The sequence below is a fragment of the Pezoporus occidentalis genome, unplaced genomic scaffold (assembly GCF_034315485.1).
Source record: "Pezoporus occidentalis ecotype Australia unplaced genomic scaffold, CSIRO_AGI_Poc_V1 ctg112, whole genome shotgun sequence".
NCBI classification, from domain to species: Eukaryota; Metazoa; Chordata; class Aves; order Psittaciformes; family Psittacidae; genus Pezoporus; species Pezoporus occidentalis.
The window spans coordinates 1,005,788-1,027,757 of NW_026912907.1; the positions used below are offsets into that span (position 1 = coordinate 1,005,788).

The 21,970-nt window shown below is 40.3% G+C and overlaps 1 long non-coding RNA gene across 1 annotated transcript in view; it reads right to left on the minus strand.

The window, feature by feature from the left end:
- Positions 1–15,817, minus strand: part of LOC134171402 (uncharacterized) — a 33,772-nt gene extending 17,955 nt beyond the window's left edge. Inside the window, exon 1 of the long non-coding RNA XR_009967621.1 lies at positions 15,370–15,817. This is a non-coding gene — a long non-coding RNA (uncharacterized LOC134171402). The remainder of the gene's footprint in view (positions 1–15,369) is intronic.
- Positions 15,818–21,970: the final 6,153 nt, after the last annotated feature.

The following is a 21,970-nucleotide window of genomic DNA, read 5'->3' on the forward strand; positions in this document are numbered from 1 at the left end:
CTATGGTAAATTTAATCCAAGAAACATGGAGACAATCATCAGTTCAAAAAGATTAAGGTCATTTGAGCTAGCTTTGATGTTTATGCATGTCATCTAGAAATTAGAAAGAGTTACTGGGAGGTATCTTTATATCTCTAATTAGTTGGTTACAGTAGTTCTACAATCTCTGTCATCAATTCTAGGTCTCTGTACTCTGCACAAGAAGTTCATTGATACCACTTACTATCTGAAATGTAAAAGAATTACACTGCATTTTTACAGTGTAGTTAGATACAGACACACAAAATTCCATAAATAGAGTTTCCATTAGGGTAGCACATTTGTCAGTTCTAAATAAATTGATTTTCAACAAAGTCTTTACTCCTTGATGTGCTTTTCAACTCATTTGCAAAGGGATAGTTGTTGAGGAAGGCAAATAAGAGAGAAAAAAAAATAGTCTCACTATACATTTAAACCAGAAGCGTTTAGTACATATATGCTTATATTTATACTAAGAGAATAAAGATTAGATTCCAATTTGATTCGTGACACGGCTCCATTGAAAAACAGCTACTGCAAGACCATGCTCATGCTATAATTTGTATTAGACAGGATGAGCCATGATGCAGAGCACATGTCTTAAATTAGAAGCTGCCTTTTCATCAGTATGTCAGCTGAAGACCACATCCTAATCTTAGCCATGTGCCATTCTGCACAGCACATGCATGTGCATCTGAGACAAGAGTGCTGTCCCAGGATGCGGCATAAAAAAAGAGGCTGTTCAACTTGGTGTGGGCCATGAAGAAGCACCTTGGGGAATTAAAAAAAAGCCAAAAGCCAACCCACCCCCCCCCCCCCCCCAAAAAAAAAAAAAAAACCAAAAAAAACCAGAAAAAACAATCGCAAAACAGAAAAAAAATTAAAGAAAAAAAATAGGCTAAAAGCCAGCACCATACAGAGATGTTTGAATCTAAATGGCTTTAGAATGGTCCATTTCAAGCAGTTAATTTGTCAGTGTTTTTTCCCTATGAAGTGAAAGGACAACACAGTATGAACACACAAAGAGTTTCTTAATCACTGCAGCTCTTGTCACCCTCCTTGCATAACAGCATTATGTAAGTATCTGATTTGCATCAGTGTACAGCTCTGATTGCTGAGAAAGCAGTTTGCAATTCAATAAGGTTCATACACAACATTGTCTTTCTCTTTATTTTCTTGCAGTATATTGGTAGCCGGAATGATACAGATTTTTTCTTCACACTAACAAACACCAAGGCTGCTGTGAATAATATGATTTTTGTCTGTGGGTGTACTGAAAGACCTTTCCAGACTGAGAAAGATTGTTCATATTTTGTACACTTATTCGGAGAAAATTAATTCTAAAACTAATTAGAAAACTAATTCTAAAGGTTTCTATATTCCATTTTCTGATTTTGTGCCCGCCTTGTCTCAATACTCAAGGCTCAATATGAAAAAGACAAAAAATATCACTAGGTCAGGAAGCACGGACACACAGTTTCTTCAAAGAGAAGGATGGGATTGCTTTACAATACACTTTTAGCTCACAGTGTCTGAATCATTTGCTGCCTGGAAGTATTTTCTTATAGTACTGATGATATCCAGCATCTCAGAGCTCAGCATATTAGGTTTTGATTCAGAAAAGCTAAAGATGACATTTCTAGCCTTATATTGCTAAACCCACAACAGACACCAGAGCTAAAATCTGGGATACTTACAAGAAGTGATCTCAGACATCTTTTCCGAGTGGTCTTTGGTACAAACAGACCTCAGCATAACCAGAAAAGACAAGAGCTGAGAGGCAAGGGGGAAGACAAGTTACCCTTTCCATTGTGCACATATACCAGTAAGCATAAAGGGAGAGGCATCAGGAAACCCACAGTAGAGTTGGAAGTCGGACCTGTAGATATCTCCTGCCTGACACTTCCATTGGGAGGCTGTGCAGGAAAGCCAGGTGGAGAATGTGGGTCTTGTACATGTTTTAAACCAAGTGAAAATTGCTTTATCAGCAATGTCATCATCATAAACCAGATAGAGTTTGCTAGCCCTGTGTCTGAAGCACTGGGTCACTGGTGGTTTTTTGAGAAACCACTTGAGGTTTGGGCTAGAAAAGGCTGTGAAAGAAGTTCAGTAACACGTCCACCTGCAGACTGAAGGTGCTGTGAGTATCCAGCACAGGGAAATGTGCTTCTTTAAAGGTTTTTTTTATTAGTGAATTCGGGAGACTGCAGCAATATCTGAATTAAACCATGAAACAAACACCAGGGAACAGTGGCAAAGGATTAAAGTGATTGAGTATTGTAGGGAAAGCTATAGGCACATCAAGTATTTTTTGTACAGAAATGGCTTACTTATTCTTCATCTCTTTATTTCAAGGATAATGCACTAAACAAATGGATTAAAGCTACTTTTGAGAAGATAATATCTGAAAGTAGGCCAGTAAGCCGAGTTTCTTAAATTGGCCCTTTTTCAACAATATGCAAGACTTCCTCCTCATTAATAGCAGACAAGAGAATTCAGGTGAAAGCAGCATAGTGAGCTTTTGGGTTTTAAACACTCCTGTTTCAGTGTACCCAGTATTTTTCAAATACTATCATTGAATGAACTGAGAATTTGCTTCTAAAGACATTTTCCCCCCTTTGGAGGAATGGAACATTTGAGATACCCTTTGGCAGTTAAAGCATGTGAAAAGAAGTCAAAACAAATGGCATATTTGAGCTGATGAAAAAATCCTAGTAGTAAAACAAATGAGGTCTTTATTAAGACGAAAGAACCAAACACATTACATCAACTCTTTCTGAGCTGCTTATGGATTTCTTTAGACAGAAAAGTTCATGACATTTGTATTCCTATTAGTCACTGTATTTTATTTAAGCTTACTAAATGACTGCTATGATATTTCTTTCCCCTTATTTTTTAAATCATCTAGGTTTATTTTCAAATTGTATGCTAATGATTTCTATTAAACTTCTGGAGGTATCACCAGCTTTCTACAGAAACACACAATGGAAGAAGAAGGAATGCTTTTACTGAAGCACTATTCTGTAGAGCTCCTACCACTACCAGCAGCTAAGAGTATTTTCTTTACTCTCAGCCGTGTGATATATTAGTGAAGATTACTCCATGTTTTACAGCTTGTTCACTACCACGAATGGCAGTGGACAGTTAAAATGCAGTGCATGTTTATAGAGGTGAAAAACACACAGCTATTTTAAAGTGCATTTCTGGGGAGGGCTAGAGTCAGTTGCCTTAAAAGGACATTAACAGTACAATTTAAAGCTCAGAGGTTAAGGAAATGTAATGAGACATCTTAATTCAGGGGGATCAGGAATGACTTTACCAATTTTAAGCATATGTTCACCTGTGTTTTCTACTAGGTGCTGATCTGAGCACTGTTTCTCCTCACAGCTCATTCCCAGTGCTGCTTACTTTTCCTCCCCAGTTACCAGTCTTTCTCTTCTTAGCAAGTGCCAGCCTTCAAAAACAGCCTTTCCTTGCAGCACCAACAACCTCTAGTCTTAATTTCTTTATCTTATTTTCTTCCCCCCAGTTAGTTTAGATCAGATCTGAATGACTTTCTTCCCATGTGCATGGGTTTCAGGGCAAAGGAGAACAGCAAATATGTTTAAACACCCCTCCCCCTCCATACTCCCCTTAGTTTTAGTATCTGACAGGGCTCAGCAAGTAAAAGTAGACAATTCTACCTGGTTTATAGCAGAGTCAAGTATGGATGGATTTTTAAACAGTAAGCAAAATGCACATCTCACAAAAGCAGCAAAACCATCAAGAAGAAGAAAACTCCCACACTCTGGCAGACACCCAGCATATGAAAACCCAGTTTGCCCAGCTAATTCCAAATTGAACAGTGTATTTTGTAATGTGAAGTACTTGGTTGTCTGGAAAATAAGCTAGGAAAATCTCCTGTATGTAATACACATAGACATAGCACACTGACCATCCCTTTTCCCTTCTCTGTGATTCTTCTTCCCTTAAGTTTCCTAATTTCATTATGCACTCATGTTGCCCGATATAGCAGTGCTGTAGTGTATTTCAATTAAAGACTGGTGATAAAAGAGAAACAAAGAGAAAAAATTGTTTCTCTTTTTTCAGAAACCCTACTGACAAACTGAACTTTGGAACACATTACTGTAACAGATTTGAAGCACAAGACAGATGTAAAGGCAATAGTACACTCTCAAATTCATCACTACAGAAAGGTAACTGAACAGTTTCAGGAATACAATAAAAACTCTAAGGTGGCACAAAGATACCATAGAAGAGTGTTATGATCAAGGGTTTTTTGTTTGTTTTTTTTTTTTTTTGTTGTCCAACTCAAATGCCTTTTCATTTCTTGGCTATAGGTGATCTTTAGAAATGGCAAGCATTTCTGTCAATTGGATTTTTTAAACTTCCATGTTCTCTTAAGGGTCTTCTTGCAAAACCTAACTTCCAAAGCCCAGCAGTATCAAATCCAATATTCTCTTTCATAAAAATAGAAAACATTAACCCCCCCCCAAAAAAAAAAAACTGATTTGCTTTAAGCTTTATGTTAAAATCCAACTCCCAGTCTTAGCTTAGACCTCTAATTTATAATTCTAAGTATATCCTTCAACCATCTGTATCACTCTTTCTAACCCTCCACATCCGTTCATTCAAAAGGTATTCCTCATTCCTCTCAAAATCAAGACCCATAATCATGGACAACTCCTTCCCCTGCAAATGAGAAACCCAGATGTGACAGAAATTTGATCTGTATCCCAGCTCAAAGTATTTTTGTTCCTATATATTTTTTTTTTTTTGTGAGGCTAAGAAGTATTTCCTTTGCCAGAAAGGAGGTGTTACACCCTCTCAGCTACAGATCAAGATTCATGGAAAGCCCCAGAACCAATTGCTTCTGATGTCCAACCACCACCACTCTGCCTACTGACACCCCCAGAGGGTTTCACAGACTACAGCTGCCTTGTATAATACCACCTCAGAGGACAGCTCTGGGACTGGAACCAAAGTGTGTGACAGGACACATCCAGCCACGCTGCATCCAGAGATGTCTTTGGAGGGTGGCAGAGACTAGCAGACACTGGAAACTCACCCCTCTCCCTTATGACCTCACACAACTGGTGCTCTGTGGGAAAACTTATGGAGAGGAGGCATAACAGAGACTTTTGACCTTAATTTCACATGTTAAGGAGCATGTACCCCAAAGTATCTCTTTAGATGCTTATCCTCCAAATGAGCAAAAAACCAGTAAGCATTGACCTGAAGGCCCTGACAACATCAATAATATGCCCTCCAAAATATTAATTCAGTCGCAAGCATTCCACCAGATGTATTCCTGTAGGCTTAAAGTCACCTTTCAATGGTTGCCTTTTTGAAGTTTTTCGTAAAACAGCAGTTGCATCCTGCTGCTGCAGCAAGCCCCAGATAACTCCCAGTAACAGCAGTTCTGAGAAATACGATGACATTGGTAAAAAAAAAGCTGTAGCAGCTAGTACTAAGACACACATTGAGGATACACAAGGTAATGAAAAGTATGGTTTACGTTTATGTTTGCTTTCAGTATCAGATATGCAGTAGGTAATCTCTACCCTCGGTTCTAAATGCCTTTTTCTGCTCCTTCTCCACAAAGCAAAGTAAATCCCTGCAGATTTAGCACAAGCAACTTTACTGTTCCACGTAAAGCATGCTGATGGCACTGTGAACATAACCAATTCCTTGAAGGAAATGAAAGGAGAACCTACTGTGCCAAACTCAGCTTTTGAGCCATTATGAAAATATGTTTTAACCACTTTAGAGTCTCTATAAGTGTTTCATTTCTATTTATCATGAAATTAGCACAGGTTACTTATGATGGGAACACATTTGCATTGATTAGAAACTAAGCCAATCAAATCAAGAATCAGCACTGCTAAAATCCACAAAGCTGTGGAGAACACAAGTCATGACTTGAGTTAATTTTTTTGAAATAGCCAAAATATGGTTCAAACATTTTAGAGAACCTCAGAGGGTCTCGACAAACACATAGCCAGACTCCATCATGCTTTTCCAAATGCATGCCTACAAATGCAGACAAGCAAAGTGTAAGAGGGGCAACAGAAGATCAGCAATGTAAAATGTGTAATTGTCCTGCGTAATACACAGTGTTATTCACAGACCTAGGACCTAGTCTCAGCTCTCCAGGTTCATAAGATGAACTGGATATCTACTACATTGTACTGAAACCCAGGCATCATATCTCCTTGAAAAAACGATGCAAGGAGAAGGTCTTCCTCCTCCATCCCCTGCCACCCTGCTACCCACAAGAAATGATCTGTATTGTGTCTGAAAGGGAAGGTGGAGTTCAACCTATAGATCTTTTTTTGCTCAGGCTGTATCTGCCATACCTCTGCTGTCAGTAAGTACCTGAAGCTGATTCTAGTAGAGTCCTCAGATAACTCTCACCTTTCCGTAAGTGGGAATAGACTATTCCCATTTGAGTTGTCACTTTGATTTTGCCTTTCAGAGTACATTTTGTGTTCCTTCTTTTGAAGTCTGACACTTGCAGCTTGTTTGTGTTGCTAGCATCTTTGTATGCTAAGCTGCACATATGAGGTTTCTCAAGTGGAAACTGAGGGGAAGCCATAAAAATATCATACTTAACTAACTGGACAAAATCAACAAACTCCAGAGAAAAAACAGCATTAGCGGATAGGTTTAAGTCTCTGGATAGTCTTCCAATCTGTTCTTTGGTTTTTAGTGATGATGGGATGAGTTCTGTGCTGTGAGTAACAAAGAATTTTTGATGAAGAGTTAGGAATTTTTAAAGGAGGATATGATTCACAGAGGCCACAAGAGCTTTGCTTTATTTATGATCTGCTTCAGGGTTGGTAGTAAACTCATTACTTTAGCAGTACTGACCAGAGATTAACAGGGCAACTCTGAGAGATGGAAAAGCAGGGAACAAGACATGTCAAGATACATATGTTCAAAAATTATGTCAGCTGGCCCTTGAGAGGATAACAGTTCTACAGGTGCAAGGACTAAAAATATCATGTAAAGCTCAGCATTTCTATTAAAACGCTCACAAAATTCACAGTGAAATCTGATGGATATAGTTCAAACATTACCTTAAACACACCAAAACCAGAGAAAACAACAGAATTTTGTAACGGTGTGAAATGAGCTTACAATAAATGGCTCTCAACCAGACTGGATGACACAGAGGATCTTCAAACAGTTCACTGTCTCAAAGGGTTTTTACAGCAGCAGTGTGACACTTCCTTTTCTAGTGTTTTAATGGCTTCATGACACAGAAGACATCAGAGGAGATCCTACAACTCACTCAACAGCCTGCATAGTCAGACCTTCCAGTAAAATAGGATCACAATTCAGATTAGAAGGGACTGTTTGACCTTCCTCATAGTGAAAAGCTTGTCTCGCTCTTGTTTCATCCTATGGACACTGCCTCATTGTGAAGAGCATGACTCCATTTTCTTGCTGCCTCATAAAACTCCCAAAGCCACTGCTGGAGCTGGTGAGACAGCTCTGGTGCCTCAGGCTCTCTCCAAGAGTAGGTTTTCCAGCCCCTGACTGCATTTCTGGGTCTTTGCTGAACTCATGCCAGAGTCCCAATCTCTTTTAGCATTGGCTCCATCTCATATAATGAGGATCTACGTCTAAGTAAGCTCTTCTTGCATCTCTAGCTTGCAGAAAAAAATATACAGCCTCAAAGGACCTATCATACAGACCTCCTATTGCACTGGCTGTTTTCTGACAGTGCTTATTTTCCATCTTTAGCTGTGAAGGGAACTCAGACTAAACAGCCTCATTTTCTCAGTCACGTTAGATTATAGAAAGTTCAACCATAATGTCACTCTTTTTATTCCCTTTGAACTATATTTTTCAAAAGATTTGTAAAAAATAAAAGAAGGGAAAATCAGTTCTAGGAAGTGGGTCACTACTTAGGATGCTTGCCTGCGAGTAGATATTTGCCAAGATCGACAAGAAAATGACACCAGTCAGCAAGTTTTTTGTTTACAGTTACTTTTACTCTGTAATCCTACTATCTTCAATGGTTTGGCTTTCATACAGTTCAGGAAGTTTCCTATATTAACAGTAGTTTTCTGGGTTTGCTCCTAAATCGTAAGAAGATCTGTTTGTACTAGGTTTACCCTTTTCCTCATTTTCGTGTCAACAAAGAGAAAGATGCTGAAGCATGTCAGTGCAGTGTGATTTACTCAAGCACCTCATGATGCCAAAGGATTCCTCTCATCTGCACTGGTACACATGGCACATATTGGATCTGATGCTGATTAATCAGATTCACTAGAATGAACCAAAGCAAACACTTAATAGACCAGGGTGAACAGCCAGAGCAAACAGTTTGTAAATAACTCAGCAGCTGAAAATCCAAATTCATCCAAGTAAATTCAGCAAACATGAACCACTAACACACTGCCCAAAAACCAGGAACGACTCTCAGTCAGGAAAAAAAACCAGCTAAATTAGCATGAATACTATTTGCTCAGCCTTAACCTTTACATTAAGTTCCACAAGGCAAATCTGTTACATGCTGTTCAGCTTGAGAACTGCATAAAAACTTGCTGCAAAAGTCTATTTTTACCTCCAGCCCAGAAAATATTTCTTCCTTATTTGAGACCTAACTGGGGTATCACATTTTGTCAAAATTCTTAAATCAATGATGATTATTAGTCAAAGGTTTTATACCAATGTTCTTCCTTACCAGCATTTTTGTATATTGCACATTTTTATAGATTTTGTTCATAAGATCACAGTCACTTATAAGTCTTAGTCTCTTTTTTTTTTAAGGAATGGTCTAAGTCAATTTTCCATTTACCTCCAAAGTAAAAATTACAACATCATATGGAGATTTCTTGATGTTTGTCTTGAGCATACCCTTGCTTGATACACTGGTTTTGGTAAGGAATATGTCTTCACTAAAAAGCAGCCCTTGTTCACTGTATATTGTATCTTCATCTTTGCAGGAGAGCTGTCTTTGAACTCATGTACTCATACAAAGTAGGATTTAATGATATACAACACTTGCATGCAACTTAATTACATCAGAGCCTAGAATACTTTCTTGTGGTTCAATGATAAAACTATAAATGAACACTTTGAACAAAATCCCAAAGTGGTTAAACCACATTATAAAGTAGTGACATTTGGCTGAAGAATCAAAACCATACAAATAAATAATTATATATGTGTGTTTGAGCAGGCTGTGCATGTGAAGGAAGATGAGTCACTCCATTTTTACATTGGCCTTGTGACAGCTGAGCAATGTAATTATCTTCTTTTGCATTGTGCTAGTTTTATCTCATTGGTATTAGATTTTTATTTTTTCCATATTCTAATTTCTGCGTCAGGTGAAGTGCAAGACTCGGGGAAGCAAGGCATTGCTATAATTGAGTTTGCTCAGGTTTGATCTAAAGAATATTTCAATACTTTTAAAGAAAGACAGAGTGGTTATTACACACACAAATAATGATCAATAAATATTCCCACTGAACAGTTTTAAATTGGATTAATTTACTCTAGTTTAAAATCAGGAAAGAAAAACAAACAAGAAAATCCTTTCAACCAGGCCAAAGGGTTTACTGAATCCATACTACAAATGAAATGTATTCATGAAGGTATATAAAGCTAGAAACATTTTTTCTGGCTTTTGTTCATCATTCCAAATAAAATAATAATAATAAAAAAGGTAAAAATTACTATATTTACAATGAGGACTCTGCTAGTTGACTTATGAAATATGTGTGAGCACAGGGCGAATGGCAAAAGGCAATGCTAAGCTACTATTATTACTACCAAAACATGTGGGCAAATGAAAAATACACAAAATCTTGAGACTGCAAATACATAGCAGAAAGCCTGGGTATACCCTTAAATAATGAAATGTTAATAAATACCCCTTGCCTATTATAACATGTATCCCAACTGGAATTAATCGGATTAATCTGATGTCAAAAAGACTTCTTCCAGTACCAGGCTTTGACAAGACTCCTGTAAAGCCAGTTAAGTTGGACAACTATTAAGACAGAATTAGTTTTAAAATTACATGTGCTTCTGTTTTTTACTAATGAGCTTGAACACCAAGCCTGTTCATCACAAATAGATTCACAGGAATAAAAACAAAACAGGAAAGTATTCCTGGTAAAGTAGCATACAAAGAGGAAGGCAGTCATATTTTGCACTGGTTTGGAATATGGGATTCAGACTATTAATATGAATGTCTATAATAGTAGACATACACATCTACAGTGTACATTTTGTACACTAAAATGAGATGGCTGTACACTAAAATGAGAGCAGATCTCTGTAAAGCAAGTGTCAAAATTTGGTGGAAAGAATCTCACCTGAAGTGACAAACATATACAGTACAGTAGTCAAGCTTTTACTTAACCTATTGCTAGCAGTGTGAAAGGAGTCATCACCTTGCATCTGATTATCTAGGCTGACTCAGCAGTCAAAGACCACTGACCTGATGGCAGCACATGTGTATCTGCATAAAAGGGGAAAAATACCCTGGCTTTCAGACTATCTCCATTATCTCCGTAACTTTACCCTTGCTTAGGTTACATTTCAGGGTTAGAGTACAGGAGGCGTGAGTGGATATGCAGTGGCTACTCTGCCAGAGCTCTGCTGGAACTCAGGTACTCCTGCAGTACTACAGGTCCTGTCTCACCACATAAGCTAAGGGAGGCACACTTGTTGCAGCCAAAACTACCAGATCAAATCCAGGTTTCATTACTCATTTTGTAGCTCAGTGACATTTCCATCAAATCATACAAGCTCTAACAAAGAAAAAAGTAACTCTGGTCCACTGACTCCAAAATCCTATGCACCGCAGTAGATATTCTTACTATCCCATAATACTGCGGAATAAGTCATAAAGAAATGTTTATGAATATGAAAAAATAGAATTAAGAAGATGACATGTCATTTTGATCTTAAATTCTGAACTTCAGTGGTGAAAACCAGTGCAGATTACCTCTTTATATAAAAGTATTCCAGTAGTGCAAGTTCCCCCAAGCAGCACATTTTGCAGATACAGCAACTTTCTTATATGATTGTGAACAGTAAGCGATCCATGGGCAACACTATACAAGAGTAAAAGGACGAACAGCCTTACACACAAAACCTATTAAAACTAAAACCACAAGGCTCTGTTTTCAAGCCATTCAAAAGTTGAAGTCAGAAGCATTACTAATGACAGGCATATGTAATAAGAGCTGTGTGGTGAAGCAAGGCATCGTTGCGGCCAGATTTAGAGCCAGATCATCACTTTAGAAATATCAATAGCTGGATAGGGTCCAAGCTACTTCTTCATCAAAGCAGCGTGACTCTTGACTCCAATGAAAATAATAACCTTACTTTGGGGAGACAAAGTCCTGATCAATAATGAATCTTAACATGTCTACGGGATCTTTTGCCTTTTCAAATGTGAATTAGTACTGACACCTTCTTAGCATTCAGCCAGCTGTGGCTACTCACTGAAAGCTGAGTGGCAAATATGGGCTGCTGGAAGTTGAATTAAAATGTGATATTTGAAGTGTGCTTTACCATGAAAACTATGATACCACTGTAAAAAGTAGCTGAGGGAAAACTAGAGAAACATCTGACTGTGGTTATTAAATGTCTGATATGAAATGTAGTGTGACACACACATTGTTAGGGTCCTAAAACATCACACAAGACCTTAGTCCTTCAAGTCACCTCTCCAGTTTTTGGAGCCAAAGGACAATCATCAATCTTTTCAAGTTTCTCATGGATTGCCATACAGCTTGCTCACCAAACTTGTAACTGAAAATTCTACCAATTTTGCTGTTTAATAGAACATTACAGATTAGCTGTGGCCCACATATCAAAGCCACACAATTCAAGAGTTCACGAGACACAACTCTGGACTGCACAGATTTTGTTCCTCTACTCAAACTTCTGATACTTTGTCTTTCAAAACAACCCAGTATTCACCAAGAAGGTCCCTGGAAACCTCTGGGAAAACAGGAATTACTAAATTAGACCCCTGACCCATTTAATCCTCTCTCTGGTAACATGAAGACTCAAGAAGGTAGGCACTCATGACCACCACAATAGGTTTCAACTCTGATTTGCTGTGTAACTTAATGATTGACTTAAATGCTAAATTGCAGGCTTTGCTCTTCATTATGCATTTTTATTATCATAAATCTCGATGTGAATTATAGCTTTAGAATCACTACATTCCTAAAATATATTTAAAAGCATGTTTTGAAGGTCTCAATTCTATGGCTAACATTCACATGAGGAAAGAGGATAATTTTAACTGATTGCCTGTCCAGGCTTCCTCTGTGATCAAGTTCTACACTATATCCAAAAGCATGCTGACACAAATGCAGAATTCTCTATGCACTGGGAAATCTGTTTTACCAGTAGTAGGTTAGGACTGAGTCCCCAAATAAGCATCTTATACATTTTGCATAAGTCTTGTTATTCATTTAGTAAGCATTACAGTAGCTGTTAACATTCAAAATACAGCCACTACTCTGATAGAAATGTAAGTATCTCAAACACCCATTTGAACAGACATTCCTGCAGGACTGAGTGGAAATTCATCAAAGAGCATAAATGCTTGCCTAAACACCCGCTGAAGTTGGCAGCACAAATGTATGTGAAACTTCTGACTGAATCAGGACCACTAACTGCTTCAAGCCATTTTTTTAATCTGGACTTCCAGAGGTGTCACAACCATTCCACTCACATGTCCTGCACTGCATAGTTGCATGGATAATGTTTCATACATATATGTATGATATATACAGACTCCAGAGGCAGAAAAACACATTTTACTCACAGCATTCCAAGTCTTCCCTGGAGCACATATACATATCTTAAATTCTAGAAACCTTGACTTTGTAGTATTTATGCAGAAATTAAGTTTGTCTAATGTTTTTACAATGAAGACCTGAAAATCAGGTTTCTGAACTCGTTTATACACCTTAAGAAACTACCTGATTTTTAAAAGCAATGAGCCTCGGGTGACTCTGGTGGACTTAGGCGAGAGGTCTTCTAAGAGAGCTGGCAAAAAATGCCTAATCTGCTCCCTTTGTCATTGGTAGGAGTATTAGTGTTGAGCCCAGCAGAGCTCAGCAGCTAACTTTTAGACATCTGGTTTTGAAAACAGGTAGTCATAGGAACTGAACACCAAAGAACAGGGCAGGGTTTTCAGAACACCACAAATGTCTGATTCTGAGTGTTTACTGTCATTGGTTGCTTGAAAAACTAACAGGTGTATGGGAAATAGGATAGGAGAAAGATGTCTTCTTGTTTCAAAATAATTTTAATCCTATTGTACCTCCTATGCCTAAGCCTTGAAAGAGTAGATATGCCATCTGTTTCAATAAAAAATGAATAGTATATATGTATACAAACCCACATGTAATTGGGGCACTCCAGGAACTAGGGAGAGCAAATGAAGAATCTATCATTAAAATATTAAACATGGAAAATTACAAAACAATAAAACATCTGTCCTTTCAGCACTCTAATACGCGGGGTAATGTTTAACTACTACAATTATACTCATAAATTTTCCTCAGAGCGTCACATTTCTGTGCTCATCAAAGCAACACAAAGTTCGTCATTTACAGCAACAGATTGAAGGAGTTCAGCAAGCTCAATTCTCCCTATTTCTTTCTAATTTTCATTTCAATTATTGGTTATTAGTAGAATCTTCTCAAACACATTTCTCTTCGAGGTGCATTTTCTTTTAATGATTGAGTTTCTTCATACTGCAGCTGATGTACTTCTCAGCATTTTAGTTATGATTACCAAATTCAGAATGAAAATGAAAACCACTTAATTATGCAATTGTCTTCCAGACAGCACAATAATTAAAGCCCTCAGAAAAGCAGCCCAGAGGCACTGGCTGTGCAGAAAGGTAAAGAACATATAATATAGGTGCCTTAGAAAAGGACTATATAAAACATTTTAGGGAAATAAATTACATATGCATCCCTGGACAGATGCTCGTAAGAACTATGTACCTTAATCAACATAGCATTTACATAACAGAGCACGTGCAGCAAGACATACCACCGTGATCTGTCTGTTCAAAAGTTCTAACAGACTGAAGCTATACATGAAATGACAAGAAATAAGGTGAAAATAAAATGTGTGACACATTAAGAAGAAAAACTAAAAATATAGGTGGGATTAATCTGCAAATAAAGCAGTTAAAAGTTTACTAATCAATGCATAAAAAATAATAAAAGCTGAAGATGTTCTTGTTGAAGGACTAATCTAGAAAGGTATCTCTAGTGTGGTTATAAATGCTCAAGCAGTGGTATTGAAGGTGTGCAGATGCCATATTAAAAGACAGTGTAGTGTAAACTTATTTAGACACATCTCCAAGCTATTACACTTTCCTAAGCTTTGGAAGTATCTGCAGCTGCACACAGCAGAACCCAAAACAGCTGGACTCTCTTATACAGTGAAAGGCTAAACCTAAAGAAGTTTCACAATTATAACTTGCATGAGAAATCCTTCAGTTAAATCCAAGAGAAACACATTTACCTTTCTAAAAAGCCTTAACCCCTCCATTCTAGCTTTGTGAGGTAATGACACAGGACAGGATTAGGCTATGATCAGATGGTGGGACTGGTTAAAAACCACAGAATTTCTGCTGCTGCCCAGAGACAGGAAGGACGACTGTGTGCACACTGGACAAGTTCCACCAGCTGCAAGGGGTGATACAAGCTCTCAAGTGCTTAGAACCCATGTGGAGAATGGCCCCTCTGTATATAACTTGCACCACCTCTGAATTAACTGTGCCAGAGTTATTATGCTATTTTTCCTGAATGCCATCACCACACAGAAAATGCTGTTACATTAGAAGAATATGTGAACAATGATTTTCTTTTTCATGCTAGAAGCCTCAAACTGCTACACAAGAAATCAGCTTCCTTCTGTTCCCAGAAGTTAACACTCATTTTGCATGTGTTTTGGCACTTGGCAGTACATAATTATTGGCTACACTCTTTGCCATGAAGTACTTTCCTTTTATAATTAAGAAATCCTTTGAATTGTGGACAGTTAGCTTTTCTACTGCTGAAGACTGCAACCAATTAGTATGCAAATTACAAGTCGACACTGACAGCTCTTATGGGCAAGATAATGCTCATGAACCAAACGCTACCTGTGCTTAATGCATGATCAATAGAAAATACTGATTTTTAGAAGCTTCAAAGCATTTATCTTTGGGTGGATCAGAACACATAACTGCTTGCTCCCTTCTATCAGTGTGAACCAAGGCACAGGCTCAGTGAAAATCAGAAGATACAAATTTCTTTGGAAGAGTCTTCTTTCACTTCCCATCTTTACAGTTCTTACCTACACTACACTTGGACTCGCACCTCTGTGATGCTCAGTCTGTGTGGCACTCATGAGAAAAATAGGTTCTGGAAAAGAGATATAAAGGAGTCAAACCACTCCTTGAGACTGTGAGATCTTTTAACAGTTCCAGAAGTGTTATCCAGTGCTTGAATACATTAGGACACAGCATCCTGCTAATCAGCTCCTGCTTCTGCCTTCTAAGTTCCCTAAATGCATTTTTTGTGGCTATAAAGCACTAGCAGATATCAAGCTTTTTTTTTAATATGGCTATACAGCAGGTCTCAAACTGTTTATATAACTATATTTATATGTAAAATTGGTGGTTTTCCAGTGAAACTACTGGTTTGATGTATTTATTGTGCACTTGGATACGTCTGAAATTAGGTTTGAGGGCATTTGCTAATTCTCCATTGCAACTGTTTTACCACTCTTTCTTGATAATTCCATGAAAAAAAAACAAAACCAAAAACCCCAAAACAAAACAAACGAACAAACAAACAAAACACACACAAAACCCCAAACAAAACAAACAAAATACTTCTACTCCATTTTGGTCCTTTCAGCTGCTGTTTCCTTGCTTTAAGAATTTGTCACCTCAGGTACTACTTGATACACAGAAGTCCACGAAATGTCTTTACAAAATACATAAAATCAGCTTGATACCAGGTTCCCGTAAAGGGATTAAATTTGCAGCAAACGGCCTTTGTTACTTCAGTGAGGAAAGACGCGTTGACTAAACCTGACAGAGCGGGCTGAGTGCCACCGACCCCGTGCCCTAAGCCCCATGGAAGAAAGCAGTCCCCCGGAGACACGTTGCTCCCGCGGACCCGAGCCCCGTCCCGCCGCCACGAGCCCCGTCCCACCGCCACGAGCGGGCCGCTACCGCGGGCACCGGGCCCTGCCCGCCGCTCCGCCACAGCCACGAGTGCTCCCTGCCGGCGCGGGAGGGCGGCAGCCGCGGCGGCGGCGCGGGAAGGCAGCGGCCCCCACAGGCCGAGCAGTCGGCGACTACCGGGGTGCAGGCGGGAGGTGGGGCTGTTTACAGCGCGGGCAGGGCAGCATCACTGGCCTCGCTAATCCTGAGGCTTTAGGCTTCACAGAGGGGAAAAGCACGACCAGTACGGAAAGCAAACTGCGGGTCCCAAAGCCGCGGCACCCCACCGGCCATGGCCCGGCGCAGGGCGGGGCCTCGCCCCTCTCAGTGGCCCCCCACACGTACGCCCACAGCCGCCAGTCCGCCCACACCGGCTCGCCTCCGCTCCGCTCGGCTCAGGCTTGCCAGGTACGCCCCTACCGAAGCGGCCGTCGGTCTGGGCGCCCCGCTGCGCCCCGCGCTCCCATAGGCTGGCGGCGCCTCAGCGACAGCCAATCAGAAGGCAGTTGTCAGGCTCTCCCGTCTATTTTTAGCGTGAGCAAAGAGAGGCGGGTGGAGGCGCAGGCAGCCGCGCAGAGCCGCGCAGAGCCGCGCAGAGCCGCGCAGAGCCGCGCAGAGCCGCGCAGAGCCGCGCAGAGCCGCGCAGAGCGCGCTCACACGGTCGAGGCGGCCGGTCGGCAGCATTGAGCTGCTTGTCGGCTAAAGCGCGAGCGGGCGGCAGGGTCCTGGGAAGCACCCACTGCCGCGCTCCTTCCCGGGGGAGGGCAAAGTGTCGTGTTAAAATAATGCTTTAATATCAATGGCTGCTGCAGCCGAGGATGGCTCTGCGGACCGCTCCATCCCCTGTCTTCACAGCTTTTCTTTCCCCTGCCTTGAAACGCTGGAAAGGATGGCCCTGTGCTGGTGCTGCATGTGAAATGGTTGCTCCCTTTACCCCTGCGCACAGGCGGAGCACAGCCTCTTGAAATGTATAGCGGCAGGAGGGGAAGTTAGGAGTACTAGTACGGGCTGAATTCTGCGTCTCCTGAAGTTTTATTTTGTATATTCTCAAAGTCACGCATAAGGTAGCTGGTTATTTCTAACTGAGGTGCTTCTGGCACATCGGTAACTACTGAATATGTAGGTTCTGGAGAAGCAAGATGAGGTACAAACGTAGATAATACCAACATTGAGTATTTTTGAGGGCTCATAGGTAGCTGGAATTGCATTGTTTCCAATTTTTCATAGAGGTCCAGATTCAATACAGTGTTTTCGTATATTCTTGAAGGATTAGACATGTTGAAGCATTCACTGGAGTACAGGGATGAAGGAGGGCCCCTGGGTTAGTGAAAGGAAGGGTAAAGTGCAGTAAGGAAAACTGTTCTAATATTTAAATTTACTTAAAGCGGTGGCAATATCAGTATACTGTAGAAATGTCAAGGAAAAAAACCTTCTTGCTAAGTAAGTTATTAAGACCCTTCTGTAAGTATAAAGAGTTTAGACATCTGTCTAAATACACAGGTATTTTGCCACAGGTGATCAGTTCTTTGGGGGTTTGTGCATAATGATGGATCGTAATAGATTCTTGGGCTTTGTAGTGACTTGCTCATATAAAATACAAAGAGCAGATGAAATGCAGACCTGTCTGTGCAGTAAATCTGCAGCTCCCCAAAAAGAGTAAACTGATCTGCAGGCCTTGTGGTGAGCCTACAGCGCAGGAATGGATTTCGGCATCCACACACATCGAGAGAGTATTGTACACCTTGAGAAGAAAATCTTGCAAAATAAGACAGCGCCTCCAAAGTCATCCAACAGCCACTCGCTGTACAATGAAAAGTGTTCCCTGACAAATCTTGCAGTATCAGGGCAGAAATTTGCCTGCCTGCTCTTTGTCGTCACCAACCCATGTGACGGTTATTGTCAGGCTGTTCCGAAATCCTTGTCCTCATTACTTGATTCCCATGGATGCTTTTCAGTTGCCAGTAGGACATACCAAATCGGCAGTGAAACAAAAGAACGGAGTCTGTTGCAACAATGTTTGGATGCCATTTAAAAAAAGTGGCCTGTGGATTTAAAATTTGCTTGGAAAAAAATAAAAGCTGTTTATTCTGTCATTGCCAGAATATCGATATAGTCAGAAACATTATTTCAGCGAAATTTTTACATGCCATTGAACTTTTTCTCTCTGTTCACAGGTTGTCAGTCTTACATGCAGATTAAACTTAAGTTCTCACAGAGGAAGTTCATGCAGTGTGAATTTCGTTAGCTTTGCTGATCCCATTATGCACCATAATGCGAGAGTGAAGATTGCTCTGCATAAATATTCATCTAGCATCTTTCAAGTTTTCACTTTTCATTCTGCTGCTGCCTGACCCTGTCTGCCACTTTTCTCTGAATAATCATTACTGCTGAGCAACCCATTTGGAGAAAAATGCATTTGCAAGACTAAAATATCCAAGCAGCACTGGACTTGTGAATTGTGACTAGGACACGTTGCAGACCATTGCAGTGTATAGCTGTGGATGTTAAAATGTTCTAATGTGCTGTTGGAATTGATGTGCATTTTTCTCTCAAAGTGTCATGACCTCTGACTCACACAGAGGCCATACAGAACACGCGGCTGGCAGCACCCCAGTTTTCACTCTGGTCACTCTGAGTCCAAATTATATGTTTTTCTTGTTTTAATTCCAGTAGGTTTTGAATTGTCTCAGTGACTTTTTTAGTGCAGTTTCTATAGCTTCCCAACCTAAAGGCTCTGCTTTTTGCAATGAGGTGAATTGGAATGGGTGCAAATGACATAAACAAATGTGTTGTGTTTTTGTGGAGGCGAGGAGTCAAGTCAAGGGCTCTTTCCATAGCAAGTGAGTTAAAATGACTACACATTAGAGAATTTAGTCCAAACATGATAAAATTTACCGCAGTTCTCAACAGGACCTGGGATATGAATGCCTGCTCTCCACTATTGTTAAATCAAGCCAGTAAAGGAAATTGCTGTTGTGGTCTGTTCCCAAATGTACTGCTTTGTCTTTCAGACTATGTATTTTGAGCATGTGAGAACAGGCACAGATTTTCTAGGTGAGCTAACTAGATTGCATCCCCATCCCCCTCCAGTTGCGCTGCAGTTTGTGGAGTATACTTAACTGAGCATGTGATGGCTGTGTGTATTAGCTGTTTGTTTTCGGGGAAGACTGTGTCTGAGTTTGCCCCCCACCCCCTACAGTTATGCAGCTGAGTTACCTACATTTGGGAAAATCAGGGTCAGCACCCCTGTAATGCAAGGAATGACCATTGCTGGTCATTCTCCAGATCATGGGGTCTCACATCTGTATTGCCATGCTGTGCCTTCAGGGAGATGAGCATGATAAGCTTTTCAGTGCGTCAGACGTGCAGTCACAACTCCCTCATACAGAGATCTCCTACAGAAAAAAATCCACCCTGACTCGCAGCTGCCTGAGAAAAGCAAAAGACACTGCAGGGATGCATCCCCATGGCAGGAGTGTGATGAGCCACTTCACAGGCTGCGCTGCAGGTCTTCCCAAAGCTTTCCTTGTTGCAAAGCATTGGAGAACACAACCTGTTCTCCCATGCAGTGCTCCAAGACATGCTGGCAAAGGGACACACACTTCTCTACTTATGTATAGTTTTGCCAGGTATTATCATAACACTTTTTTTCTTTCCCCTGTTTTCTTTCAGTCAGAATTCCCGTAGACAACACTTACATAATTACTCTGGTTATCAGCTTGACATCTGAATTGCAGAAACTGCACTAACAGGGAAAAGCTGCTAGATAGCAGGCACTGATGCCGTAACAGGTAAAAAAGAGTAATCATATTACTCAAGGAAGACCAAAGTTGTGAAAATATGCTGTCTTCAGAATTCAAGTCTAAACCCGACGTATTTCCATGCTGACTGAAGTGAATGAAATTTCTTTCTAGCTAGACAGCTTTGATCCAGTCTTCCAGCAAAAATACCCCAACCCAGTGCAGAGTACCCCAACCCCAACCCAGTCACATTTGTGTGACAAAGGCTATATATATGATTCAGAAAGGTCTGTTACTGGCTGATTTTTGGCCAACTGCTTGGGCCTGGTCCTGCACCCATGTACTTGGCCCGTGTGCTCACACAGAGACTAAAACAGAAGCCTGGACATCAAAGAAATGGGTGAGGCATTTTCCAACAGAAGAGTGGGCTGTTATTCTCTCTGTAAAGAGCTATTATGTTCATAATAACACCCCAGTCTGGTTTAGTGGGAAGTTAGAATGGCAATCATTTTCCCATTAGCAGCAGCATAATCTCATTTTTAATGTGTACTTCGTATCCACAAGCCTTAAAATAGATCTTCTCTCTGTGTTTTATGAGGACTGATGCTGACATTAATATCTCTCCATGCCCTATGCCTTTTTCTAAAAGAAAATTGTCATGTAAAAGACCCTTGTTCTTCTAATTAAGATCAAATCATTTGCAGAGTACATTATATTTTGAACCTGTCACTTCAGAGCGTATACATCACATTGACTTGTATGTGGTGCGGTCATTCAGCCGTGTGAGCGAAGGATTATGCACAGGCTTTCTGTATGCTTTGGGGCTTGAACCCTGCAAGCAGAAGATCACAGATGCTTTCTGTCATGTATTAATAGCTGGCTCAGCACAAGGACTGGAAGCCCAGAGCTCCCGTAAATGCTAAAAACGTTTCACCTCTAGGACTTAGAATGCATAACTTAATGTGTCAGTGAAGCACTCTGGAAGCTGCTTTTTTCTCCAAGCCACTTTTAAAAGGACCTGAAGTTCAGAGCAACATTAATGTATCATAAAATTTTTAAACTAATGTGACACTGTGATTGTTTTATTTTTGCAGTGGAGGCATAACATCTATTTTCATAAGAAAAACTGCATTGTTTCAGATATGTAAGAACAAACTCACCTATTTGGCATTCCTGGTTAAGCAGTAAAGAGATTAATAAATCTGGCCCACCCTTAATTACAGCATTTCTTGCGCAAACCTAAGATGGTTTGTCTTTACAATGTCAGTGGAGTGAAAGCAGTTTCTACAGTGGAGTCCCTGTTGAACCAACAAGGTGATGGCTCCTGGTCCTAGTCCTGATGCTCCACAGCTTCCCATGAGACCTTATTAATGTCTTCATCCTAGGCCGTGGAAGAAGAGAGAGAATACAGGGTGTTTTTTTTTTTCTAGTTGTTAGTGCAGGTTTTGGAGTGAATTAGCATTTGAATTTGGTTCTAACCAAACTGGACTAATTTTCAGCATTGTTTTGTGGGATGTCCCTGCCTATGTCAACCTCAAATGGTGGGAGCATTACTGATAAACATTTATCAAAAGAACAGATTGATCTTTAGGGAGCATTCATTTTGGTACTGGAAATAGATGCTAATTTCCTCTGCTCTGTGCTACATCTGAACCAATTCTGAAATGTAGTTCCTTAATGGGGAAGGCGCATCCCCTGAGGAAATACAGTGATCCACATTTAGTCCCAATCCCTAATACACAGCCAACGTATCTGTCTACATCTGGTCAGCTTCATATTCTTCCCATCCGTGAGAACGTGGCAACGTGCTTTGCCTTGGGGACTGGGAATGAGTTCAGCATTTACAGTATGATCATTGTAGTGGAACAATGTAAAGATAGGGACTGATTCCATCCTTTTCCAGGCATAGCTCATGTTCAAGGGCTGACTTTTGTGTCAGTTCTTACCCAAGTTAATGAGTCTGGGTTACTGAACACCCCCAGCC